The 27,763-nt window shown below is 48.3% G+C and overlaps 1 pseudogene; it reads right to left on the bottom strand.

The window, feature by feature from the left end:
* Nucleotides 1–11,929: 11,929 nt before the first annotated feature.
* On the bottom strand, nucleotides 11,930–15,592 carry LOC138845499 (pyruvate kinase PKM-like; annotated as a pseudogene).
* Between the last annotated feature and the right edge of the window lie 12,171 nt (nucleotides 15,593–27,763).

The following is a 27,763-nucleotide window of genomic DNA, read 5'->3' as shown; positions in this document are numbered from 1 at the left end:
AGGCTTTTCTCAGCTTCTGACAGGTAAGATTGGCAAAAATTAAATATACAGGAGTTAAGTATAGTAAATAGAAGTTTGATCTACCTAAACCAACTCTTCAGAGGTTTGGGAACCTCTGGGAATCTTCAAGATCCTTTCAGGAATTTACAACTTCAAAAGTATTTTAATGATAATACTGAGAATGTTAGGAACCTGCTTTCTCTTGATCTCTTGTCAATAAGTAGTGGAGTTTTCCACTGTAAGACGTGTGCTGTTGCAACCATTTGAACGTAGAAGCAGATAGGATCCAATGTCATCCATGAAGCCCAATTTGCAACAATATAAAATAATGCTATTCTTCTTACTATTTTTTTGATAATAGTTATCATTTATAAAAATGTTAGTTATTTATCCGAACATAGAATTGTCTGTTAATGTTTTTAAACTTTTAATTTTGCTTCCAATTATGATACTATCCATTTAGCATAAAGAAACAAAAGTTCTGTAGAATCTTCAGTAACGCTGAAGAGAGCAAGGGCTGCAAAACCAAAAAGTTTGCCAACCACAGATTTGTTAAAATTTTTATTTATTTATTTGAGAGGCAGAAAGAGAGAGACCTCCCACCCACTGATTCATTCCCAGAATGCCCCCAGTGGCTGGGGGCTGAAGCGGAAAGCAGGGCATTCTATCCAGGTGTGCCATGTGGGCGGCAGGGCCCCAATTACATGAGTGTTAGCAAGAAGCTGGTGTCAGGAGCCACAGCCCGGAGTCTCGCCCAGACCCTCTGATGCAGGATGCATGGTCTCAACTGCTAGGCTAAAACCTGTCCCAAGAAGCACAGATTCAATAGATGGATTTGTCGGGTTTAAAGCCTTAAAAAACAAAGATTAAACTTTTCACCAAATCTGCTGACTCGCAGCTAAGTAACAGTTTATAAATGAGTAACACATCTAATGTAATGTCCATTTAGAATTGGGAAGTAAACAACCCTACATCTGTAGAAGAATTGCAAGCTACTTCCCCAGGCACCGTAACAGGGAGCTGGATTGGAAGCAGAGCAGCCGAGACTTGAACCGGCACCCATATGGGGTGCTGTCATCACAGGTGGTGGCGTGACCCACTGCACGGCACTGGCCCCATGAAGTGCATTTTCTATGACCTTTTTGAAGAGACCACCACCCCGCCCCACGCGTACATGCATGGAAAGATTTTTGTTGCTTTCATTTGAGCTGTTACCTGGCTGACCTTACTGACCCACTTCCACTGCTTCCTCTATGGATAAGGCGTAAATTCCCATTTGCTCCCTGATGGAGGAAAATACAAAGGAAAAAACTGAATTTCACCATTAAAAAAATATTTGAGGGGCCAGCGCTGTGGCACAGCAGGTTAAAGCCCTGGCCTGAAGCGCCAGCATCCCATATGGGCACTGGTTCTAGTCCTGGCTATTCCTCTTCCAATCCAGCTCTCTGCTGTGGCCTGGGAAAGCAGTAGAAGATGGCCCAAGTCCTTGGGCCCCTGCACCCACGTGGGAGACCCGGAGGAAGCTCCTGGCTTCAGATCAGCTCAGCTCTGGCCTTTGCGGCCATCTGGGGAGTGAACCAGTGGATGGAAGACCTCTCTCTCTGTACCTCTCTCTGTAACTCTGTCTTTCAAATAAAATAAAATAAAATAAAATAAATCTTTAAAAAAATATGAGAGAGAGAGAGAGAGAGAGAGAGAGAGAGAGGCAGCTCTCATCCATTGATTCACTTCCCAAATCCCTGCAACAGCTGGAGCTGGGCCAAGACCAGAACTGGAAACTGGAAACTCAACCCAGGTCTCCCATCCTGAACTATCCCTGCTGCCTCCCAGGGTCTGCATTTGTAGGAAGCTGGATCCACAGTGCGAAGTGAGCCTAGGTACTCTGCTGTGGAGCACGGGTGTCTTAACCACCAGGCAGGTGGCCTGCTGCAGTGTCAGCGTTCATATACAAATGCATCACTGCCCAGCTCTGGTCAAGTATCCACCTGTCTGCAGCTCCAAAGCAGTTTTTGCTTGGAAATGTCACTAACATTTACTCCACAAAGTCCCATCCAGGCCAGAACTTCTTGGTCGTATTACTCAGTCCTCCCTGACTCTGGGGGGTAGGGGAAGGTCAGCTGAGGACCACGTTCCGAGAGGTTGACTGGAGTTAACCTTCCTGGCACATTCCAGTCCCCTCACTAGTAACATTCTAGGAGGCTGGGCCACCAGGTTTGCCCAACCCCTAATGCCTCTCCCTTTCCAATACCTCATGGGGTAGAACACAGGACAGAGCCCTGTTTGTCAGTGTAGTGAAAGGATTGTTTCCTGACTTCAGGTTTCGGAGGTGGGTATGCCCTCCTCCTGCCTCCTTTCCCCTCAAGTGGGAAGAGCTGAATGAGGCAAGAGTCAAAGATGATGACAATATTGCATGTTTGTTTTTATTTCCTCTAATCTATGAATCTGTATTGATGGAACACTAGCTATGTACAATCACAGCCAATACAAATATTGGTCAGAACTAGAAGTGAATATGATGTATGCACGTTGTATAATCAGTTTGCATGAGCTTTGGTAGGATACTGCCCAAGAACCTAGACTGGAGATTGTCGCTCCCCCTCTTCATGGAGGAACGACACTAAACCCTGCCTAGGCTTCATATCCAAGTCACGGCACCATTATGTCGCTCCCCCTCTTCGTGGAGGAACGACACAGGACCCTGCGCTGTTCTTTTGTCTGCTCGGCCCTCCCCGGGTTTGCTGCTGGTTCTTCTCGGGTTGGCTACCGTCCTTTCCACCTCCGTGGAAGGGCGGTTCCCCCTAGCCACTTTCCCCACTTCCGCAGGAGAGTGGCACACCGCCGGCCGGCTCTCTCGGGGGCTGCACAGGTGTTCCTTCAGATAGATGTTCCTGGTGCATGTTGTCTCTCTCCTCCTTTATAGTCCTCTTCCACCAATCCCAACTCTGCTACCCACACGCCGAGTATGCTGCTCTCCTCCAATCAGGAGCAGCTCCTGCAGCTTGTCAAGTTGGTGAAAGGCAGCTGGGTAGAAGCTGTTTGCTCCTCTCCCAGCACCATATTGTGGGAGAGCAGATGCATAGAATAAGTCTTAATTCCAGTAACTTAGTCTAGTCCGAGTTGCTCCCAGTTGCTCCCCACAGATCCCCCTTTCTTTTTATTTTTGGCGTTGATACACGCCTGTCTTCGGTGTCCCGCGGCACACACTCTGCTCTGCTTGCTAGAGTTGCCCACAGGTGCCTACAAGCCCTACCAATCAGGCAAACCGAATCCGGGTCTTCTCTTCGCCATGTTGTGAGGAGGTTTTTAGGCGCTGATGCGTGCCTGTGTTCGGTGCCCTGCAGCGCATGCTCTGCTCTGCTAGAACTGCCTGCAGGTGCTTACAAGCCCTACCAATCAGGCAAACCGAATCCAAGCCTTCTCATTGCCGTATTGTGGGGAGACTTATTGGTGTTGATAACGTGCCTGTCTTCGGTGACCTGCAGCCGCCCACAGGTGCTTATCGTCTTACTAATCAGGCAGACCAAATCCAAGCTCTCTCATTGCTGTGGTGTGGGGAGGCCTTATTTTTCTCTATTTCTCTATCTCTGGGCATTCCTATTTCTCCTATTTCTTCTTTCTGCCAGCATTCCTATTTCTCTCATTTTACTTCTAAACTTCTGTTTCTCTTATCCCCGCGGCTTCCCGGCGCCCGCCCCGAGGCTGCTTCTCGGCTCCACGTGCTCCGCGGTCTCCGCGCCCTTTGCGTCCGCACCACGGCCTCACGCTAGCCCTGGGTTCCCTATTTACTTGTGCTCCGCGCGCTCTCTCTGCGCGCGGCGGCTTCCACGAGTCACACAGCACAGCTCACGTTTCCGCCACCGGTATTCAGTCCAAGTTCCCCGGGCTAACCTGGCGAATTCAACCCAGCTCACGTCTGCGCCCTTCGGCTTGGCTTCCCGTCCTTTGCTCCCCAGGCTAATCTGACGGGTTCCAACCTGGCGGCCCACGTCTCTGCCTCTGGTTCCAGATTTTCTGCTTTTGCTCCCCGGGCTGACTTGAAGAATTCCAAGCTGGCTTACATCTCCGCCTCGGCCTGCCCCCGCGGCTTTAATTTCCCTAACATTTTTCTCTACCCGGTATGTTTCCTAACTTTTCTTCCAACAATATTCCCCTCTCATTTCTCCTGGCCTCTCCCCATAGTCCGCATCCGAGTCCAAGCCTCCTCCAGGTTTCACTTTCGCTTTCAATCTCCTAGCTTCCCCGCCATAGTCCGCATCCGAGTCTATGAAAGCTTTCACTTTCGCTTTCAATCCTAACTTCTTTCCCACAGTCCATATCTGAGTCTATGCCTAGGCTTTCAATAGCTTCTTCCGGCACCTTTTCCGTCCGGCTTTCCCCTAGGCTCTTTGCTAGTCTCTCCGGTATTTTCCCACTTCTTCCCTCCTAGGTTTCATATCCGAGTCACGGCACCATTATGTCGCTCCCCCTCTTCGTGGAGGAACGACACAGGACCCTGCGCTGTTCTTTTGTCTGCTCGGCCCTCCCTGGGTTTGCTGCTGGTTCTTCCCGGGTTGGCTACCGTCCCTTCCACCTCCGTGGAAGGGCGGTTCCCCCTAGCCACTTTCCCCACTTCCGCAGGAGAGTGGCACACCGCCGGCTGGCTCTCTCGGGGGCTGCACAGGTGTTCCTTCAGATAGATGTTCCTGGTGCATGTTGTCTCTCTCCTCCTTTATAGTCCTCTTCCACCAATCCCAACTCTGCTACCCACACGCCGAGTATGCTGCTCTCCTCCAATCAGGAGCAGCTCCTGCAGCTTGTCAAGTTGGTGAAAGGCAGCTGGGTAGAAGCTGTTTGCTCCTCTCCCAGCACCATATTGTGGGAGAGCAGATGCATAGAATAAGTCTTAATTCCAGTAACTTAGTCTAGTCCGAGTTGCTCCCAGTTGCTCCCCACAGGAGATGGCCTCGTGAGTCTTTAGATAGCACAGCTTGGAGCTCTGCAAAGTTATCTAAATATCACGCAGTGGCTGTGCTGCTCCACGCCATCTGTGCCTTGAAGGGGCTTTGGTTCGAAGGCAGGCACAGGAGCAGAGTCTGCAGAGCCTGGTCTCTCAGTACTTGCAGACCATAACCAACTACGGCAAGGACCTGATGGAAAAGGCCAAGGCCCCTGAGCTCAGGCCCAGGCCAAGGCCTACTTTGAAAAGACACAGGAGCAGCTGACGCCCTTGGTCAAGAAGGCTGGAACTGATCTGTTTAACTTCTTGAGCAATTTCATGGATCTCAAAACACAGCCTGCTGCCCCGCAAGGGGGTCTACACCATTGGTTTCCAATTGCAGCTGGCCTCTTGAACACCCATGGGCCAGGCCTGCAGCCCCCTCCTTGCCTATCCCTGTTAAAAAAGAACATGCAGAAGTGAAGCCTGGGCCAGCTGCGTTCAGCCAAACTTCCCTAGAAGTTCTAAGAATGTAAGGGTGCAGTGCACCCATCAGAAGTGTGGGCCAGCCATGGGAGCTGGAAAGGAAAGTGCTCCTGGCAGGCCTGTGTGCCCCTGGGGAGGTGAGAGGCTCCAGGATGGTGAGTTTCCAGTTTTTCTCCCTCAGGTGCCCTGTTAGCGGAGAGGAGTCTGGAGGCAGAGCCGTAACCACAGCAGAAGTCACCACTACCCCCCTGTTGTGTCCTTGTGAAAGTTCCTGTCCTGAGTTTTGTGTTCTGGCTCTTTCAGTCCTTGCGCCAGCCCTGTGTATTTCCCTCGTTTTATTGAGGAAGCAGAAGTTGGAGAAGTTAAGTGACTGTCCAAGATCACGCAGCCAACATGAAGGGTCGTCCAATTCATGGAGAATGTGTGCTGTGAAAATGCTATGGATGGATTTAAAAAATGTTTCCACCCATATAAGCTTACCTTTTATCCCATTTTCCATGAGCTTTTCCAAGTGCCCCCATGAGTGTTAGAGCCTAGTTCTTCAAACCTGGGCCAGCGACCTCCAAGTCTCCACTCTTGACTGCTGTCCTGCTGCCCACCCAAAGCCTGAAGCTGCCCCCATCAGTCACAAAACTTCTTTGAGCCTTTCTGCTTTTTGATTTTAATCCGTGCAATATTTTGCATGCTGGTTAACAATGTATCTGTGAGATCTGTTTTAAAGATAGCATTGTAAGTTACCAATTCCATTATTTCACTTTTTATTTTCCAAGTCTTTGGCACCCTAGGAAGATGCCTCGTGTTTATCCTGGGTTTGTGTGCCTGTGCCTCCAGGGACTGTCAAACTCCACTGGAAGAAACGTGGCCCAGTGACTGAGCAAGCAGGCAAGTCCTTATGCCACTGAATATGACGACTATAAAATCAGCACCTTCATTGCTGGATATTCATATGTCAAGGAGCCACGTGGCTATAATTTGCTTCTCATGTACTGTAAGTGCCGAAGAGAGTGAGCTAAGCAGAAGACTAAGCACCAGGTTCCATTGTAAGTATTATGTTTACCATTGTATAGTAATAAAATTGGTACTACTACACATATCATATTGTGTGTCTCTGGCGTTTGTAACTCTTCTCTGAGAGAGGGAATGTGTTCCCAGCATCTTTCATCTTTTCTGAGATAATATCCTGGTTTAGAAGAAATAATTTTGCTAGCTGCTCTAACAGACAACCTGAAAATCTCAGAGGCTTTTAAAAAAGGCTTGTGGGGCCAGCTCTGTGGTGTAGTGGGTTAAGCTGCCACTTGCATTGCCAGCATCCCATGTGGGTGCCAGTTCAAGTCCCAATTGCTCTGCTTCTGATCCAGCTCCCTGCTAATGCACCTAGGAAAGGAGCAGAGGGTGGCTTGAGTGCTTGGGTTCTTGCAAAAAAGTGAGAAACCTGGAAGAAGCTCCTGGCTTCAGCCTGGCCCAACCCTGGCCATTGCAGCCATTTGGGGATTGAAGATTTCTCTCTCTCCCTCTCTCTGTAACTCTGCCTTTCAAATAAATTTAAAAAAGAAAAAAATGTTCATTTATTTATGTTCTCCTACTTGAAAGAGATACACAGGGAGAAAGAGAGGTCTCCCAGTTGTGGATCCACTCCCCTAAATGCCCAAGAACTTCATCCGAGTCTTTCATGTGGGTGGCAGGGCCGCAAGCACTGGAGCCATCAGCTGCTGCCTTCCAGGTGTGTTGGCAGGAAGCCAAATCTGAACTGGCGCAGCTGGGCCTCAATGCCAGGCACTTCAGCATGAGTATGGGTGTCTCAGACAGCGTCCCAATACCTGTCTCCACAGGTGCTTGAAAAGAAAAGATTCTGTTGTTACTGTTTTATAAGATCTATTTTATTATTTACTTGAAAGGCAGAGTTAGAGAAAGACACAGAGAGAGTGAGCGAAGAGCGCATCGGCTACTGATTCACTCCCCAAATGCCCATGACGGCCAGTACTAGGCCAAGCTGAAGCCAGGAGCCAAGAACTCCATCTAGGTCTCCCTTGGATGACAGGGACCCCGGCATTTGGGCTACCTTCCACTGCTTTCCTAGGTACCTTAGCAAGGAGCTGGTTTGGAAATGGAGCAGCTAGAACTTGAACCAGTGCCCATATGGGATTCCAGCATCATAGGCAGTGGCTTAAGCTGTGTACCACAATGGCAGCCATGAAAAATGAGGTTTTGTTTGGTAATTCCTTGCCAGTGTGGTGTAAATTGTAATCTTCCCACAGTGTTTCTCCTTTAAGCAGAGACTCTGGCTCCCAGGCTCCCTCCAGCCTGTGATCCTGACTTCTCCAGCACGTAACCTCCAAATTTGCTAAGATTTTATGTTCACACAGCATTGGTCATGAAAAACATCACTTGCACTGACATCCCTTTGACTGTAATCCAACTAACAATGAGAGGTAGGAAACAAGATTTTCCTTTGTGCTCAGGAGGTAGAAAAGAATGCAGAATTTGGTGAATATATAGCATTATCTCTGCCATAATCCCCTTCCATTGGGAAATGGCCCAATTCCCTATAGTTTTGGTACAGCTGGTGATACAGAATCCTACCCACGGGGGCCTAAGAAGTGGGCAGGCCCCTGACGTGAGCTCCAAACAGACTGATCTCCCAGTCAGTTTGAGTCAAGCAGAGTTGCAAGAGCAGGAGGTACACCCTTGTGTTCCGCAGTGGCAGGGCTCAGAGAAGTGGGCCCTGGGTGCTGGCTCTGGGGTTCCCGCAGCTACACAAGGCTCTGTGTCCCCTGGATGCCCAGCTGTCCAGTTCTGTCAAGTGTGAGATCCCCACTCTGCTTCTAATTCCCTACTTGTGACTGTGTTAGGATTTGTTTCTGTTACTTATAACCAGAATATCTCCCTCCATGCCCAGTATTTGCTGCTTCTATGCTGAGCAATCAGATTTGCATCCCACTGTGCCTCAGCCCTAAGCTGTGATGATTTCTCTGGCGAAATGCCTCCCCAATGGTATGTGCAGCCTGTCTTTTCCTGATAAATTCTGTCTTCTTTCTTGTTGTCTCTGATCTTTTAAGCACATGGAAAAAAGTGAGAAATAATACAGTGTTTACAGCCAAATGAATGGTGAAGACAACCTAACATTGTCAACAGGGGTGTCAGGTGGGGTGGGCAATGGAATCATACCCAGACATGATTTCTAAAGAAAGATTCCAGAAAGCAACTTGTCCACCTTTCTCACAAACGATAATCAGAATTCTGCAATAGCAGCATCTGATAGAAATATAATACAAACTGCATACGTTACGTTGAATTTTCTGCTAGCCATATTAAAGTGTGAGAAGAAACAGGTGAAATGAATTGTAATGATATATCCTATTTAACCAAATACAGCCAAAATATCATTTCAACATGAAATCAGCATCAGCAATTATTGGGCTATTTTACATTCTATTGGTCATACTCAACCTTCAAAGCCTGGTGTGTACTTTGTAGTTACTGTACATCTCAATGGAGACCAGCCTAAAATTTTTAGGCACTGGATGACTCTCAGCTGGGAGTTACCACATCTGAAGACACTGTTCTAGAAAGTACTGGGAAAAACACTGGTTATAATAGGCACCACTTCTTGAGCCCTGCCAGGTGCCAGGACATGGCAAATCTTACATTTTCTCTCATTTGATTCTTTGAGAAACCTTTTGAGGTGGTTAATATTTTTTCTATGCTATAGGTGAGAAAGATAACGATTAGGGGGCTCAAGAGAATTGTGGGAAGTCACAGAACTGGCAAAGAATAGAGAACAGAGCAGGCCACACATGAATTTGTTTGTCCCAGAGCACTTTCTATTTAATCTCATGTGCAGATACAAGGAGGTGAATTGCCTTGGACTTCACCCCAACGGCCCCAGATCAGGGAAGGGCTGCACAAAGCTCAGAGGAATGGCTGTAGTCCCCCCAGTAGGGTGTGCAGCCATACCTGCTATTCCCTGGGAAGGCAAGAGGCACCTAACACCCAAAATAAAGAAACTGAAAGAAATGCTAATAGATCCCTTAGCAAAAAGAAGAGAAGCCATGGTGAGGTGGTGGGCAAGACAGAACCAAGAGGGCAGCTGCACCCTTCCAGAAAGGGGAGTGAGCCTGAAGAGTAACAAGGGGCAGAGTTGGAGATATAAAAAATCATAAACCTGGCAGTAGGCATTTGATCTCCATAAAGTGAGTGGAGCGGGTTCCACAGGCCCTCCCTGTGGGGTTGCCTTTGGGCGGCGGAGGCAGCAAAGGAGGAGGAACCAAAGCCCGGAGGCAGGTCCCAGCCTAGCTGGATTGACTTCGAGGACAGAGGGAAGTGAGTCAGAGAAAGACCCAAGGTCAGGAGGAGGTGGAAAAGTGCAACCGTCCACACGTGGACATGAGATCACCAGTCTCTGGCAGGCTCCACATGGGCCACCAGGGGAGACACAAGTGCTTATATGTGTTCAGTGAGAGCCACAAAAGCTAGAGTCCATAAAATCCATTCTCAATGACACAAGAACATCATGCGAGGTTCCATGGTACCTTTTCTACACTTCATGTTTTCGCTTTATTTAAGAAATGGCACTTGGTTAATCCTCCGCCTGTGGCGCTGGCATCCCAGATGGGCGCCGATTCGAGTCCCAGCTGCTCCTCTTCCAATCCAGCTCTCTGCTGTGGCCAGGGAGTACAGTGGAGGATGGCCCAAGTACTTGGGCCCCTGCACCCGCATGGGAGACCAGAAGAAGCACCTGGCTCCTGGCTTCAGATCGGCATAGCTTTCGCCATTGCAGCCATCTGGGGAGTGAACCAATGGAAGGAAGACCTTTCTCTCTGTCTCTCTCTCTCTCTCACTAACTCTGTCTGTAACTCTCTCTCTCTCAAATAAATAAAATCTTAAAAAAAAAAAAAAAAAAAGAAATGGCAATAATGGATAGTCATCGTTTAGGTGTCTCTTCTTACCTTTTCTTTCTTCATTTGGCAGATATAAAGATGAACAATTTTATATTGGTCCTCTAGTTTTATTATATTTTTTAAAATTCAATGGTATATAAAATCAAAACCCCACTGCTTAAAACCCCATCCTTTCTCATAGGTATTTCATTTTGTTTGTCCCTGGTTTAATTTTAACTATACCCCTGATCCTACCTCCATGCCCCTCAGCTTATAAATCTGCTCAGATGTCTTTGGATCAAACCTAATCCAGCAAAACCTACCTTGAACTCTTCCCCCTCCTTCTCCAGTTACATGTGAGCACCCATTTCTTCTGTATCTGCTGTTCTTTCCTCAACCTGCCAACTGTTGTTTTTCCCCACTTTTTCATCTTGTCAACTGAATTTTAAACAGTGGTGTGATTGTTTTTCTGCCCAAGAAAAGAGGAATAAAAATCCGTTATTATATTTTAATGTTTTGCCTTCTGATTGAATCGCTACTCAGAACAGTATTGCTTTCTTCCTATGAATCCCCTGGGGAGGACACAGTAGTGGAGATATAGTGTGTGTTAAATGGGTTTTTGTTGGCTACACTGGAAACTTAGTCAAGTTAATATGCATGTGTGTAAGACAAAAGCCATGTTCCAAACTGGCTTTCAAATAATCTTTGCTTTTCTTCTAAGTTTGTATGCAAACATAATTTCACAACTACAGAAACACTGCAAGAATTGTACAAAGAGTTCCCATTGCCTTTCACCCAGATTCCCCACTAGTTGAGAGAGTCGGTTGAAAAGGCAATGCCATTGACCCCTTGTTTTCAGAGAACAGAACCTATCGTCATGAACCACAGCATAAGGACATTTTGGGCAATGACAGACTGCATACGCATGGGTACTTCAAGAAGTTCAAGGAAAAAATGAATTAAAAGATAAGTTTGGGGACCAGCATTTAGTGTAGAGGTTAGGATGCTTGTTAAGACATTCTCATACCATATCTGAGTACCTGGGTATTATACCCAGCTCCGGCTTCTTGCTAATACAGCCTCTGGGAGGCAGCAGTAATAGCTCAACTAACTGGGTTCTTGCCACCCATGCTGGACACCTGGGTTGAGTTCCTGTCTCCCAGCTTCAGTCCAGCCCAGTTCTGGTTGTAGAAGATGTTTGGGGAGTGAACAAGCAGATGGGAGTGCACACACTCTTTCTGTGTCTCTTTAATAAATAAATAAATTGTTTTAAAAATAGCATATTTCATCTTTTAAAAACAGGTAAGTTGGGGCTGGTGTTATGGCATAGCAGGTAAAGCTGCAGCCTACAGTACCAGCATCCCATATGGGCGTCTGTTCAAGCCCCGGCTGCTCAACTTCCAACCCAGCTCCCTGCTAATGGTCTGGGAAGAGCAGCAGAAGATGGCCCAGGCATTTAGGCCCCTGGCTCTGGCCTGTCTCCACCCTGGCCTGTGTGGCCATCTGTGGAGTGAACCAGAGGATGGAAGATCTCCCTCTCTCCCTGTAGTTCTGACTTTCAAATTAACAAATAAACCTTTAAAATAAAAAAAAAAAGATAAATTTATTTTGGTACAAAAAATTTTGAAATCCACGCATAGTGGTTTTTTTTTTTTTTTTTTTTTTTTTTTTGATAGGCAGAGTAGGTAGTGAGAGAGAGAGACAGAGAAAAAGGTCTTCCTTTTGCTGTTGGTTCACCCTCCAATGGCTGCCATGGCTGGCGCACTGCGGCCAGCGTACCGCGCTGATCCGAAGACAGGAGCCAGGTGCTTCTCCTGGTCTCCCATGGGGTGCAGGGCCCAGGCACTTGGGCCATCCTCCACTGCACTCCCTGGCCACAGCAGAGAGCTGGCCTGGAAGAAGGGCAACCGGGAAAGAATCCGGCGCCCTGACCGGGACTAGAACCCGGTGTGCCGGTGCTGCTAGGTGGAGGATTAGCCTATTGAGCCACGGCACCGGCCGCATAGTGTTTTTCATAATACACATTTTCCACAAACTTTTTGAAGACCCCCTCATACTCATGGATTTCAAAATCCTTGCACCCAAATAAGCTTACTTTTAAAAATTATTATTATTTTCTTTGAAAGGGGGAAGACAGAGACAGATCATCAGAGAGATAGAGAGATCTTCATCTGCTGGTTCACTTCCCAAATGCCGGCAACAACCAGGGCTGTGTCAGGAGGCTGAAGCCAGGAGCTCAGAACGCAATCGGGGTCTGCCACATGGGTGGCAGGGACCCAAGTACTTGAGCCATCACCTGCTGCCTCCCAAGGTGTGCACAGGTAGGAAGCTGGAATTGGAATGTAGCCAGGGTTAGGACCCAGGCGCTCCACTATGGCTTATAGATGTCCTAAACGGGCACCAAATGCCTGCCTCCTAAATTTGTGTTTTAATTTCATTTTTCCAAGAACGTTTTGAAGTGCCCTCATACAGTTGATCCTGTAAGATTATCATGGAGCTAAAAAATTCCTACATGTGGTAACATCATAGGGCGTGGACATCGTAATGTCCTAACCCAATGCATCATTCACGTGTTTGTGGTGATGGTGGTGTAAAGCCAACAAACAAAAACAAAAACAACTGTGTTTCAGAGTGTTTACGTACTCAGATACCATTGTGTTGCGCTGCATGGAGAACTCAATGGAGAATCATGCTGTCCAGCTTGTAGCCCAGGAGCCAGAAGCTGCATCCCATGACTACAGCTTTTGGCCTCAGTGTTGTAGTAGGTGATACGCTCTAGGTTTGTGCAAGTACGCAGTGACAAATCACCTAATGCTGCCTCTCTGAGTCTGTCCCCATTAAGCAAACATGACTCTGTGAGTGCAGATATGTATTTCATACATACATGAAAGAGAGAAACAGAAGAAAGAGGAGGAGGAGGAAGACCGAGGTAGTCTGTTTACTGTATGGAATTGGCTCATGGGGTTGTGAGGGCTGGCAGGTCCAAAATTCCGAGAGGGGGTGGACAGGCTGGGAGTTCCGGTAGAAGTTCCCGTGGCGGACAGGCCGGGAGTTCCGGTAGAAGTTCCTGTGGCGGTCTCAAGTCTGCATTTGTTCTTGTTATTCAGCTGCTGTTTATTGTCACACAGGCTCTACAGCAACAGGCCTGCAGGGGGCCGTGCTGGGGGCTATGGGAAGGTGGAAGCGGGGTGTTGTTGGCAGGAGAGCTGAGTGGGGTGGGGACACAGCGAACACGGTGTGCATCGTGGGAGTGGGGGAGGCGCAGGGGACCAGATGTGTGTCTGCGGAACCCGCATCTGCTGCCTGCCTCGGGGCCCTGCTCTCAGCTCATGGCTCTCAGCTCATGACCCCAGGCCAGGGTTGGGAGCTGCACAGTGCATGAGGAGGGCACACCTCCCTCTAGGTCAGCTCCGGGTGCCTCGGGTCCTGCCCTGCTCCCGCTCCTGCTCCTGCTTGTGCTCCTGGGTGGAGCCATGAGATGGGCATCCAGGCACAGGCAGTCCCACCCGGGCCTGGTCTCAAACGCGGCCCACCACCACCACACTGTAGCCCCAAGTGAGCACTGCTAGCATTGCTGGCCTAACGGATGGGCTGGAGGAAGGGATGGGACAGGGGCTGGAGGAGCACCGGCAAGTCGTGCATGGTGTTGGTGAAGCCGGAGCAAGAACCGGGGTGCCCTGCCCCCTCCCCCAGCACAGTAACTACATCTCCCTTCTTAAAGAAGCGGGAGGAGGGGGAATGCGCATTGCCAACATTCATGGCCAAGTTCACCCAGAGGCTGACATCCTCAGCCCAGGCCTCTTGGACCAGGTCCTTACATGCCAGTGGGAAGATACCACAGTTCAGGTGGGCCTGGTGAGCTGTCTGGTGATTCTGTGTCAGCAATGATGGGGGCACGAGGGTGGTATCTGGCCCCTGGGTGAGCAGACCTGCCAGACTTGGTCAGCATGATTATGGCTCCACTGCAGCCCATGGGGTCACAGCCTCAGCATCCCCGGCCATCCAGTGCTGTGTGGACAGCCTCCAGGGTGTGGACACCCTTGGCCATTTCTCCAGAGACCAAGATGTGGTCTGCTCCATCCTGGACCGTGTTGGCCACATGGCTGTCCTCAGCACTGGCGGGGCGTAGCTTCCTGACCCTGCTCTCCAGTGTCTGCGTGGCACAGATGCCAGGCTTCCCAGCACGGCTGCATTGCCCGATCATCATCGTCAGGGCAAAGAAGACCTTCTCTGCAGGAACCTCAATGCCAACGTCACCAGGAGCCACCGCAATCCCGTCACCAGCCTCCAGGTCTTGTGAAACCTGTGCACTCCCATGTGCGTCTCAATTTTGCTGGTGAGCTTGGTGTTCTGCCCTCTCCCAGGACCTTCCCAACCTCACGGCTGTCGGCCACCCTGTGGGTGAAAGAGGCAAACACCCTGTCCAGATCCTGCGCCTCCCCAGCCTTCAGATCCTGGATGCCCTCTCCTGACAGGGCAGGCAGGTGCACAGCAGCCAGGGGAAGCTTCATGCCCTTCTTGCTGCCCAAGAGGCCACCACTCTCTACCTCGGTCTCCAAGATATAAGGACCTCTCTGCTTCGCTGGCAGAGAGAGGAGGCTATCAGCCACCCAGACCTTGCTGCCCCATCCCCCATCATCCACCCAGACTTTGCTACCCCGTCCCCCACCTGGCACCTGTGCTTGCAGTCCATCTGCAGTGTTCTCGTTATCCAGTGAGATCTTCACGTGGCTCCCTTCAGCTCTGCCTCCGCGGTGCTGCCTCTCTTGATGAGCCCCCTTCGGATCTCACGTCCTTTGGTGTTCAGAGCCACCGCGCCAGGCAGGTAGAGGATGGGGTCGGAGGCAAAGATTTCCAGGGCCGTGATGGTCCCAGCGTGGTACCCGCAAGTTCTGAGGGAGAGGTGCACGCGCGCCACATTCATTCCAGACTTCATCGTCTCCTGCGGTGTCTCCACCAATCGGGAGGCAGGGCTGATGGTACAGCGGGCCGTGATGGGCGGGGAGTCGATGCACAGGCGGCACATGTGCTCCAGGAGCGTGTCTGCCCTGGCTGCACGCAGCTGCGGAGTCTGAATGAAGGCGGTCCGGGCGGGCTGCAGTGTGGGGCTTCCACGTGGCTTCCGAGGTCCTGGGAGCCAGGAGACTCGCTCCTGCTCGGTAGCTCCACGCGCACGTCTTCGGCTCATCGGCACCCCTCTGTCAGGTCTGAATTTTGTAAAACAACAACAACAACAACAACAAACTGGTGTTCATCTTTGCAAATGCACACTATTCCAGCTATGTTGTATGTGGTGACCTATCGATGCCTTGAAAATGTAACTCCTGAACACCGCCTGTGGCTCAATAAAAAATTCTAGGCTGGTATACGATTTCACTTTCAAATAATGATTCATTGGTGAACTGAAACGCCCCGGAATTTGTCATTCAATGGCAATGCTGTGTGAGTCATGTTCCCTTTCAGCAAAGATAGCCCTAGTATTTCAAAGAAATGCTTTTAAGATTCAGCAATCATTAACAGGAAAGTGACTTTAATGAAGTGACTTAGTACTTCTCATTATCAAAGAATGTAGGTTTGGGCTGGCGACGCAGATCAATAGGCTAATCCTCCGCTTAGCAGCGCCAGCACACCGGGTTCTAGTCCCAGTCGGGGAGCCGGATTCTGTCCAGGTTGCCCCTCTTCCAGGCCAGCTCTCTGCTGTGGCCTGGGAGTGCAGTGGAGGATGGCCCAAGTGCTTGGGCCCTGCACCCCGTGGGAGACCAGGACTGGCTTCGGATCAGCATGGTGCACTGGCCGCGGCGGCCATTGGAGGGTGAACCAACGGCAAAGGAAGACCTTTCTCTCTCTCTCTCTCTCACTGTCCACTCTGCCTGCAAAAAAAAAAAAAAAATGTAGGTTTGGACCACCACCTGGACTTACTGGCAAAAATTGTCCAAATAACTCCAAGGCTTGGTGCTTACGATTGCTTGGTCTAAGAACTTAATTCTACCAGTAGATGTCGCTGTAGTCAGACTTTATTTTAGAAAATCAAGCAGGAAAAGACGATCTCACTGGAGTTCAATGGATAGGAGAGGGGAAAATCAAACAAGCTCTTCTGTAGCTAACCATGTGCTTATCTTGTTATGAAAACACAATAGAGATCTAATAAATGCTTACTGGGTAACTTAAAGGACAATCGATGTATATCAATCAGTCTGCCTTGAAATTCTTTATGACTCCGTTGTGTTCTGATCATAATGTCCAAGGAAGAGCTTTGGAGTTTGCAAGACAGGAATGATCTCACTAAGATGCACGCAGATAAGTGTAGAAGAAGATAAGGTCAAGAGAATGTTCATGGAGCGGCACTGTGGTGTAGCGGGTAGGGCTGCTACCTGCAGCACTGGCATCCCATATGGGCACCGGTTCGAGTCCTGGCTGCTCCACTTCTGACCCAGATCTCTGCTATGGCCTGGAAAAGCAGCAGAAGATGGCCCAAGTCCTTGGGTCCCCAGTACCTGCATGGGAGACCTGGAAGAAGCTCCTGACTCCTGGCTTCGGATCAGTTCAGCTCTGACCATTGCTGTAATTTGGGAAATGAACCAATGGGTGGGAGACCTCTCTCTGTAACTCTGTCTTTCAAATAAATAAGTCTTTAAAAAAAGAAAAAAAAAAGAGGCCATTCATGAAGATGCATGAGGATCCAAGCAACTATATGCACCCCATCCCATTCCAGGCACTGAGCTAGGTTCTGCTGGAATAGAGAGGGAAAAGGTGTGATATTACAGCTCCGTGGGGAAGCAAAACAGGGGCCATTTGTTCAGGGGGAGGGACAGGTTTTCTTGGCCCAGAGGTAGATCCAAACCCTAAAACAGGGTGAAGGGGCTGAGAAGCAGTTCCTACCTGGTCTCCTGCAGTGGTTAAGGGTTGCTTGGGTCCCCACATCCCTTACTCTGAGTCCCAGCTCTGCTATAGATTCTAGTTTTCTGCTAATGCATACCCTGGGAGATACCCTGGGTGGTAGATCGAAGATTTGGATCCCTCCCATCCACGTCAAGACTCTAATTGAGTTCTAGGCTCCCAGCTTCAGCCTGGCCTAGCTGTTGCAGACAGTTGGGAAGGTCAACCCGTGGATGGGAGCTGTCTTTCTCAAATAAAATAAAATAAAATAAATAACAACTTAAAATAATTCTTGAAAAAAAGATATATCTACCCTCCTTCTTTGAAACTGATGTGTGCCCGCAATGACATAAGGAGACTAGGAGGCCAGCGCCACGGCTCACTTGGCTAATCCTCCACCTGCTGTGCCGGCACCCCAGGTTCTAGTCCCAGTTGGGGCACCGGATTCTGTCCTGGTTGCTCCTCTTCCAGTCCAGCTCTCTGCTGTGGCCTGGGAGTGCAGTGGAGGATGGCCCAAGTGCTTGGGCCCTGCACCCACATGGGAGACCAGGAGGAGGTACCTAGCTCCCGGCTTCGGATTGGCGCAGCGCGCAGGCTGTAGCAGTCATTTGGGGGGGTGAACCAATGGAAGGAAGACCTTTCTCTCTGTCTCTCTCTCTCTCTCACTGTCCACTCTGCCTGTCAAAAAAAAAAAAAAAAAAAAAAGACACTAGGAAAACAACTTACAAGCTTGGCAAGTAATCCAGAGGTCTGATCCAGAGGTCTGATGCCCTGGATGGTTATTTGTGACAGTCCACATGATAGCTGTGCTGAGCACGTATTAAGTGGCACATTCTGTGCCAAGTCCCTTTCCCATTTAATCCCCCCAAAAGCTCTACAGGGCAGGAATTTTTATTAGCCTCATTTTTAGAGATGAAGTATCTGAAGAATGGGATCAAGGGGTTAAGAGGTTAAATACCTTGTCCACAATCACCCAGTTAAGGATTGGTAGAAACAGGTTCAAGCCAGCCAGCATGGGGCTCTCTGTGGTGCTCCTCTCTCGGTTCATGATTGAAAGGTGGCTGGCTCTGGTCGGGGTCTGACTGCAGGTGAAATCTGGAACCTGTGTTGTCCAACTTCATTTGGGTTCACTTTAAACAAAACAAAACAAAACAAAACTGGTGGCCATTCCTATGAACAGGGTCTTGGGCTTGGTACAAGGAGAAGCAGGTAATAAAAGGACCAATGCCCACTGTCTTAAAAGAATTTGCTGTCAGGAGGGAGCGGAGCTGGGGGTATTTGGAGGTGAGGAAGATCACCCAGCGCCTGGCTCCTCCTTGCAGCTCCAGAGGGCTCGGGAACGTGGGGGAGATTTGGAGCAGCTGCTGTGAGGAATGTGCTAGGTTAAATACGACATCTGGGGAAGTGAGAGGGTATTTCAGGCTCCTTCTCTCCACGCCTCAGAATTAATGGAGCTTATTTTCTCTGATTTTCCAAAATAACATTCGCCTCTGGCTGGGGCTCTAGCTTCAAGAATTTCAGTACAGAATTTCGTGTTGTCTCTTGAAAAGTTGTCAGCAGTTACAATATTTTTTTTAAGCATGAAAATAGAGAAATGCTAACCCTGGCAGGAGACGGAGCCTGGAACGCTCACCTGGTTCTTGCCGTTGGTCATCTCAGTGGAGCTTCCGTCACCCAGTTTGGGCAGGAGGAGAGCAGCCGGGGAGAACACTTCCAGAACCACAGGTGGAAATCCTAAGGCGACGACACGTTAGGAACATCCTCCCAGGTGTGTGGGCTGTGTCGTCTTTTTTTTTTTCTTGACAGGCAGAGTGGACAGTGAGAGAGAGAGAGAGAGAAAGGTCTTCCTTTGCCGTTGGTTCACCCTCCAATGGCCGCCGCGGCCGGGGCGCCGCGCTGATCTGAAGCCAGGAGCCAGGTGCTTATCCTGGTCTCCCATGGGGTGCAGGGCCCAAGCACCTGGGCCATCCTCCACTGCACTCCCTGGCCACAGCAGAGAGCTGGCCTGGAAGAGGGGCAACCGGGACAGAATCCGGCGCCCTCACCAGGACTAGAACCCGGTGTGCCGGCGCTGCAGGCGGAGGATTAGCCTAGTGAGCTGCAGCTCCGGCCGTGAGCTGTGTCTTGAACACTCACCTGCCAGTTGCGTGTCGTCTTCCTCAATGTGTATGCTTTGCCATGGAGTGGGTGGAAAATGACGCTCCAGAGAAAAGACGGGATAAATATCTCTAAATCCAGGGCTTATTAACTAAGTCCCCAACCAAGGGAATTTTTTTTCCAGAATGGCCACCAAAAGCTGGATGCATTTATTATGATAAATGTGTGCCACAATGAGAGGCTGCCCCCCCACACCCAGGACACGCAAATGAGTAATGAATATTTGAACAAAAATTCAACTTTACATAAAGAAAAATATGTGAATAAAGCAATGATTTTTTTCTTTTCTCTTTAAGCCAGAGTTTGGAGTTTGTTTTATTGAAAATAATATTCCATATAGGTAGGAGGGTTCTAATTGCCAGCTGGGACTGGGGTTGGGAGTACAAGTTGGCAAAATTTGAAAATAAATTTTCAATATGTAGCCTACTCTATAGACTATTAACTCTACTCCTAAGACTTTTCCCTAACAAACATAATCTGAACTACGGGGGGAAATCCCTTTGCACAAAGACACGTATAATTTATAATAATAATAATAATGTAAATAACTATTCCTCTGGGTCAGCATATTAGGTTAAAGTAAGCTTCATAGATTGGAATCTTATGCATCTCTTCATGGTTATGTTTATGTAAAGAAAAATTGTCGTGGTATGGTATTAGGTAGAAAATGCAGGGGAATAAATATATAGAAATACATAAAAAGTATGCATATATGAGGGTACTTCAAAAAGCTTGCGGTAAACAACATTAAAAGTCTTTTGATACAGAAATATTGAAATCCAGGCATAGTTTTTCAGATACATATTCTTTATTAATTTTTATGTATTTATTATATAGAGAGGCAAAGATTTGTCATCCACTGGTTCATTCTCCAAAAGTCCACAACAGCTAGGGCTGGGCCAGGCTGAAGCAAGAAGCCCAGCACTCAATCCGGGTCTCCCACATGGAAGTAGGACTGGATCTCAAACCCAGGCACTCTGTTGTGGGGCACGGACATCTCAAGCAGTCTTAACCACTGCACCAAACACTTGCTCTGTAATATACCTTTTCCACAAACTCTTTGAAGATCATCTGTGTGTGTGTTTGTGTGTCCCCTAAATGACCTCTGGGGTCCCAAGTTTGATGGTGTGACATGAAGAGAGAGGTTAGAGCCCTGCCAGTGAGCTGTCATCCCATGCATTAGCACCATCTGGAGACAGGAAAGTGATGTCAGGGACACCCTTCCTGCAGAGTCTGAGACAGGTGCGCGTGTGTGATTTGCCAGGGGCATGCTCTTCCGGACAAGCATCTGAGGGCGTGAGAGAACCAGAAACAGCAAGGATGTGGTTTTAGGCAAAGTCTGGGGTTGGCCTGATCCCAAGGGTGTTCTGGAGCATGAATCACACCACAGCACTGTAGGTGGTTCCCATCCTGAGAGCACATCTGGGGGTGGTGCTGGGAGTCTTAAGCCATTAACAGCCATGTTCACAGCACCTGGGCATGGGGTGCAATAGTAAAGGGGTTCTGGCCTGATCCCATCCTGCTGTCATGTCTGCCAAGCCACCTATAGCCTCAGTAAAAAATAAGAGTGGGAATAAGAGAGGGAGGAGGAAGTTTGTAACTGTAAAGCTGTATAATTCTGCATACATTCCTACAGACTTTTTTTAAAAAAAGATTTATTTATTTATTTATTTGAAAGAGTTGCACAGAGAGAGAAGGAGAGGCAGAGAGAGAGGTTTTCCATCTGCTGGTTCACTCCCCAAGTGACCACAAGAGCCGGAACTGTGCCAATCCAAAGCCAGGAGCTTCTTCCGGGTCTCCCACATGGGTACAAGGACCCAAGCACTTGGGCTATCTTCTGCTTCCCAGGCCATAGGAGAGAACTGGGTCAGGAGTGGAGCAGCTGGGACTTGAACTGGAACCCATTTGGGATGCTGGCGCTGCAGGCGGTGGCTTTACCCATTACACCACAGCTCTGGCCCCCATATTAAGTGTTCAAGTGAACATATAGATAGGATTAAGTATTAAAGTGATCATATAAATAAGATCAAGTGTCTGGTAATAATTATAGATTTAAAAAGGAGAGAATGTCCAACATGGGAAGCAGTCCACACAGCAGACTCCTAGAATGAAAATTCCTTTAAGTAACACTCTGACCTCAGAATCAGCCCTTAAAATTTCCTGGTTTGGCTGAAAAGCCCATGAGAGCATTTTAGGCATGGAAAGCCAAGACACTGTGGCAAAAATGTCCTACATGAAGGATCTCTGTGAGTGAGACCCCAGTGGAAAGACCAGGCCATCAAAGAAGGATGTAGTTTCCTCTGAAGGGAGGAGAGAACTTCCACTTTGCTTATGGCCTTATCTAAATACTGACAGAGCTTGTGGATTCAAAAGGCTTCCATAGCCTAGGCAGCTCATGTCAAGAGCCTCGGGTGATCACTGACATCATACATAAGAGGGTTAATTGTTAAATTAACAATAGGAGTCACTCTGCACTTCCCATGCAGGACCTTTGTCCTCAAATAATTGTATTATGAGAGTAAACTGTAAAACTTGTTCTCAAACTGTGTGTGTGCATGCACACGCAAGCTGTTGAAATCTTAGTGTAGAGTTGGTCTTCTGTGTACAAAGTTTAATGAAAATGAATCTTAGTGGAGAATGGGACTGGGAAGGGAAGAGGGAGGAGGAGGAGGGATGGGAGTGTAGGTGGGAGGGCAAGTATGGTGGGAAGAATCACTATATTCCTAAAAGCTGTACATATAAAATTTGAATTCCTTAAAAAATAAATTTAAAAATTGGGGTCCCTGTGTGGCCCCACAAGAGCCATCAGGAGACATCAGCTTTTCTTAACTCTCCCCAGGTTGTGGTTGTGAAAGCCCACAGGTGGTTTAAAGACATGCGTATATCTAGCAGAATGGGAATGCACCTGCTGCCTCTTCACCCTTCACTGGCGCCACCTGGAGTTTCCAGGTTCCAGATGCTTCAGTGCCCCGGCTGCCTCCTGGCTATAGGTATGCAGAAAAGCCCAAATGTAGCTGGAGTTCAGTGTAGTTAGGGAGGCCAGGACTAGGCGTTGGGAAACTGGGTTGAGCCCTCACCAGTGGCTTAGTGGCTTTTTCTCTGAATTGTGTTTCTCTGGGTAAAATTAAGTGACTGAGTTCAATCAATGAAGGTTCTTATCGGGGATCTGGGAGCCTCCATGAGTTGTGTTCAAAATTCATCCTCAGGGCAGGGAGGGGGAGGGTATATGGCACAGCAGTTAAATTACTGCTTGAGATACATACCATATGGGAGTGCCTGATTCAAGTCCCTGCCACTCAGCTTCAGACCCAGCTTCCCTCTGGGAGGCAGCAGATGATGGCTCAAGTACTTGGGTCCTGCCAGCCACGTCGGGGAGCCGTGTGGAGTTACAGGGTCCTGGCTTCTGCCTGGCCCAGCCTACCTTGTCCAGCCCAGCCAGCCTCCCGCCTGGCTGCTGCAGGCATTTGGGAAGTGAACCAGCTGGTGGAAGGTCTCTCTTTGTCTGTCTCTGTTTCTCTGTTTTTCAAGTAAGTTGAAAATAAACAAATGAACATTTTTTTAAAAAAGAATAAAGTTCAGGCCTGGTATTGTGGTCCAGTGGGTTATGCTGCCACCTGCAATGCTGGCCTCCGTTATGAGTGCCAGCTCAAGACCTGCCTGCTTCACTTCTAATCCAGCTCCCTGCTGATGTGCCTGGGAAAGCAGCAGAAGATGGCCCAAGTGCTTAGCTCCCTGCTACCCATGTGGGAGACCTGGGTGAAGCTCCTGGCTCCTGACTTGAGCCTGACCCAGGCCTGGCCATTGCAGCCATCTGGGGAGTGAACCAGCAGGTGGAAATCTCTTTCTCTCTGTCTTGCTCTCTCTCTCTCTCTCTCTCTCTCTCACTTCTCTCTCTCTCTCTCTGTATACACCTCTGCCTTTCAAATAAGGTAAATAAAAACATAGAAAAAGTTCAAATTCCTTCCCAGGAAATTCCTGAGTCCCGTTCAAACTGGGGCATTTGCAAAATATGTGTTTTTAAAAAAATTCGGCCTTCCATGCATTTTTCTGGGGTTAAAGTGAATTACTTCTGTCAGATTATTTAGGAGAAGCTGAAGCAAGAAAGCTGACTTCGGAGCTTTCTTCTCCTTTGGCCTCTGACTGAGAGCCTGAGGAAACACTTAAGTCCAAGAGGAAATTAAGCACTGAATTCTTTCTTCTGGTTTCAGAACTATAATTGATTGGAACTAGAATTATTTGACGGCAGCTTCTTTCACCCCATGCAGATTGAAGAATATTAAAGGCAGCTCCCAGGACACACCAGGTCCACAGGGGTCTCTTCACCCTCTAGGCTGCCCTGTAAGTTGGGTGTTAGTTTCTTGAGTTGGGTGTTAGTTTCATTTGATAAAGAGAAAGTGAGGTGCAGGTTGGGATGTGACTCATCCCAAATTCAACAGCACCCCCTTGTGGTATGGAGGTAGACTTGCAATGGAAAGCTGTGCCTTTCAAACATCCAGGGAACTTTCATGAATTTTTTTAAAACTACCTTTTTTTTTTTTTTTTAGGATTTTATTAATTTATTTGAGATGTAGAGCTACAAAGAGAGGGAGAAACAGAAAAGTCTTCCATCTGCTGGTTCACTTCCCAAATGGCTGCAACGGCGGCAGCTGGACCAATCCAGAGCCAGGAGCCAGGAGCTTCTTCCTGGTCTCCCACGTGGGTGCAGGAGCCCAAGCACATGGGCCATCTTCTACTGCTTTCCCAGGCCATAGCAGAGAGCTGGATCAGAATAGGAGCTGCTGGGACACGAACTGGTGCCATATGGGATGCTGGCGCTGCAGGCAGAGACAACCTACTACAACACAATGCCAGCACATTTTGAATTTTTTGAAAGATTTATTTATTTATTTAGGTAGAGTAACAGAGAGAGAGAGGGAGACACACACATACACACACACACACACACACAAGAAACGAGAGAGAGAGAGAGAGAGAGAATCTTCCTTCTGCTGGTTCACCACCTAATAACCACAACAGCCAGGTGTGGGCCAGGCTAAAGCTGGGAGCCAGGGATTCCATCCAGGTGTCCCACTTGAGTGGCAGGGGCCCAAGTACTTTGACCATCTTCCGCTGTCATCCCAGCCACTGGAGCAGGGGCCTGGGTCAGAAGCAGAGCATCCGGGGCTTGATCCAGGACTTTGATATGGATGTGGGCATTCCAGCAGTGGCTTAACCCACTGAGCCACAAGGCTGGCCCTGAAATATTTTAAGAAACACAGTTTTCTCTCTCTAAAGTGAAACTAAAATATTCAACAAGCACGTTGAATATGGAATATGAATTAATATGGAAAAAAGGGAGCACTTGTTTGCTATTGTTAGGAAAGTGAGCTGGTGTGGCCACTGTGGCAGATAGTCTACACTTTCCTCAAAAGCTGAGAAGCCAGACTTGCTGGTTGACCCAGCAATGCCACTTCCGGGCATGTATCCAGAGGCATGGACATCAGTACCTTGAAGAGGGATCTCTGCACTCCTGTCTCGTGGCAGCATTATTCACAATAACCAAGACACAGAGGCAATCTGAATGTCCATTGACAGAAAACGTGGCTCAAGAAATGTGGTATGACCTGCAAGGGGATAGCGTGGAGGAAATCCTGCTGTTTGCCACAATGTGGTTGACACTGGGGCACACTGAAATAAGCCAGACCCAGAAGGACACATACTACCAGGTACCACGTAGAAGAGGTCTCTATAATAGCCAAGCTCTTGGAATTGGAGAATAGGATGGTGGTTCCCAGGGCCTGGGGGAGAGGAAAGCCATGGGTGGGAAGTGGGTACAAAGTTTTAGTCATGCAAGACGAGTAAGTCCTGGACATCCACATAACGTGGCGCCCATGGTTAAAAATAGCATATTATAGACTTAAGGACGTGTTAAGAGGGGAGATCATGTGTCAGCCTTTTGCAAATAATAATAATGAATCAAGGGGCAGGAGAAAACTTGGAGGTGATGGATATGTGTATGACCTTGACTCTGGAGGTAGTTTCATGGGTGAACATTTATCTCCAAACTCATCAGGTTGTATACACTGAATGCACCCATATTTAAAATAAATCAACAAAGTCACAGCAGCACGGAGGACTGTGTATCCCAGGCACTGCAATTCCATTGCTCTCTGCTCATGTTTTCAAACTAAGACCCTAGAGGACATCCACATCTGGAATGTTGATACTTTTTTTTTTTAAAGATTTATTTATTTGAAAGAGTTACACAGAGAGGAGAGGCAGAGAGAGAGAGAGAGAGAGAGAGAGAGAGAGGTCTTTCACCCGATGGTTCACTCCCCAATTGGCCACAACGGCTGTAGCTGTGCCGATCCAAAGCCAGGAGCCGAAAGCTTCTTCCGAGTCTCCCGTGTGGGTGCAGGGGCCCAAGGACTTGGGTCATCTTCTACTGCTTTCCCAGGCCATAGCAGAGAGCTGGATTGGAAGTGGAGCAGCCAGGACTCAAACCGGCGCACATATGGGATGCCGGTGCTTCAGGCAGGGGCGTTAGCCCACTGCACCACAGCGCCAGCCCCTATACTTTTTTTTTCTTAAGATTTATTTATTTATTTGAAAGGCAGAGTGACAGGCAGAGGCAGAGGCAGAGGCAGAAGCAGAGAGAGAGAGAGGTCTTCCATCTGCTGGTTCACTCCCCAGATGGCCGCCATGGGCTGGAGCTGGGTTAATCCGAAGCCAGGAGCTTCTTCTGGGTCTCCCATATGGGTGCAGGGGCCCAAGGACTTAGGCCATCTTCTACTGCTTTCCCAGGCATACTAGCAGGGAGCTGGATTGGAAGTGGAGCAGCTGGGACTCAAACTGGCACCCACCTGGGGTGCCAACACTGCAGGTGGCAGCTTTACCCATGACATCACAGCGCTGTCCCTGGAACATTTCTTATACTTTAAAACAGGGATTGCATCATTAGGAGATTCTTATATAGTAAAGATTAACACAGAAAATTGTAAACTATAAATGGAAGGCTCGACTTCCCAATAGTCTCCTTGGACTTTAGCATACTGGATATATAATTTTTAAATACAGACATGTTTGATTGCAAAAACGGAAACAAATTATTATACACTCTGTTCCGGAAATTCTGTCTGATGAGATAGAATACTGTGAAAATTTCCCATGTCCGGAGAAGAGTAATGGAAAGAACACACACAGATATTAGAAACTACTAATATGTTAATTTGGACACTGCATGCTTCAAGAACGTTAAGGAACTTTTGAGGACCACTAATGTGGACTTGTTCAAGGGAAGCAGGCTCCCAAAGCCCTGGGCAGCTGGCCTCCAGGACACGCTGGACAAGGTTCAGGGCCATCTGCTGTGTGCATCAGAATTATAAACTGTGCAATAGCAAGAGAGCATGCAAGCTGCCTTGCCATAATTATATTGTGTTACATGGACTTTTAGATAGACAGATATAGAAACAGCTGTGTGAGTATTTAACAAACCCTATTAGAAATAGGAAATTTAGGTAGCTTCAAATTGAGCTGAGCTCAGTTCAGCAGTGCACAAACACAGTGGTGCCAGCCTTGCAGTGCAGATCCAAGTCAAAGGGTGACACTGGAAACATCCCATTCTCTCATCTAACCTGTACAACAAATGAAGTGTGATGCTTTTGAAACTTTAAGTGTGTGATTATGACCGGCACAGAGTATCTGAATATTTTCAAAATGAATTTGTTGAACATCTAACATGTCATAATGTTTCAAAACAAATACAAAAAGTGCATTATAGGGGCCGGTGCTGTGGCTTAGCAGGTTAAAGCCCTGGTCTGCAGCATCAGCATCCCATATGGTCGCCGGTTCAAGTCCCAGCTGCTCCACTTCCAATCCAGCTCTCTGCTGTGGCCTGGGAAAGCAGTGGAAGATGGCCCAAGTGCTTGGGCCCCTGCACCCGCATGGGAGACCTGGAAGAGGCTCCTGGCTCCTGGCTTTGGACTGGCCCAACTGCAGCCATTGCAGCCATTTGGGGAATGAACCAGCAGATGGGAGACCTCTCTCTCTCTCTCTCTCTCTCTCTCTCTCTCTCTCTCTCTCTTTAACTCTCTCTGTAACCCTGTCTTTCAAATGAATAAAATAAATCTTTTTTTAAAAAATGCATTAGCTACACAAAGGACAGTATAGCCTGGTGGTTAATGGTTCAGTTCTGGAGCCAGAGCATCCTGAATGTAACTCTATCACTAACCATCTGGATGTTATCTGATCTCAGGGCAGATAACATCATCTTTCTGAGCTTTACCTTCCTTATCTGTGAAATGAGCTTGTTAGTTACCATGTTGCAAGGATGTTGCAAGAATCAAATGAGATCCTGGAGGTGAAGGGCCTCCCACAATGCTTGACACAGATGGGATCTTAGGGACCATTACTGTTTTAAACAAGGAGAAGCCAGGGCCCCCAGGGCCAGGTGAAGGACACGCTTCTTTGAGGG

The sequence above is a fragment of the Oryctolagus cuniculus genome, chromosome 15, assembly GCF_964237555.1.
Source record: "Oryctolagus cuniculus chromosome 15, mOryCun1.1, whole genome shotgun sequence".
NCBI lineage: Eukaryota > Metazoa > Chordata > Mammalia > Lagomorpha > Leporidae > Oryctolagus > Oryctolagus cuniculus.
The sequence above is the reverse complement of the archived record's forward strand: the minus strand, read 5'-3'. Positions and strand labels throughout refer to the sequence as shown.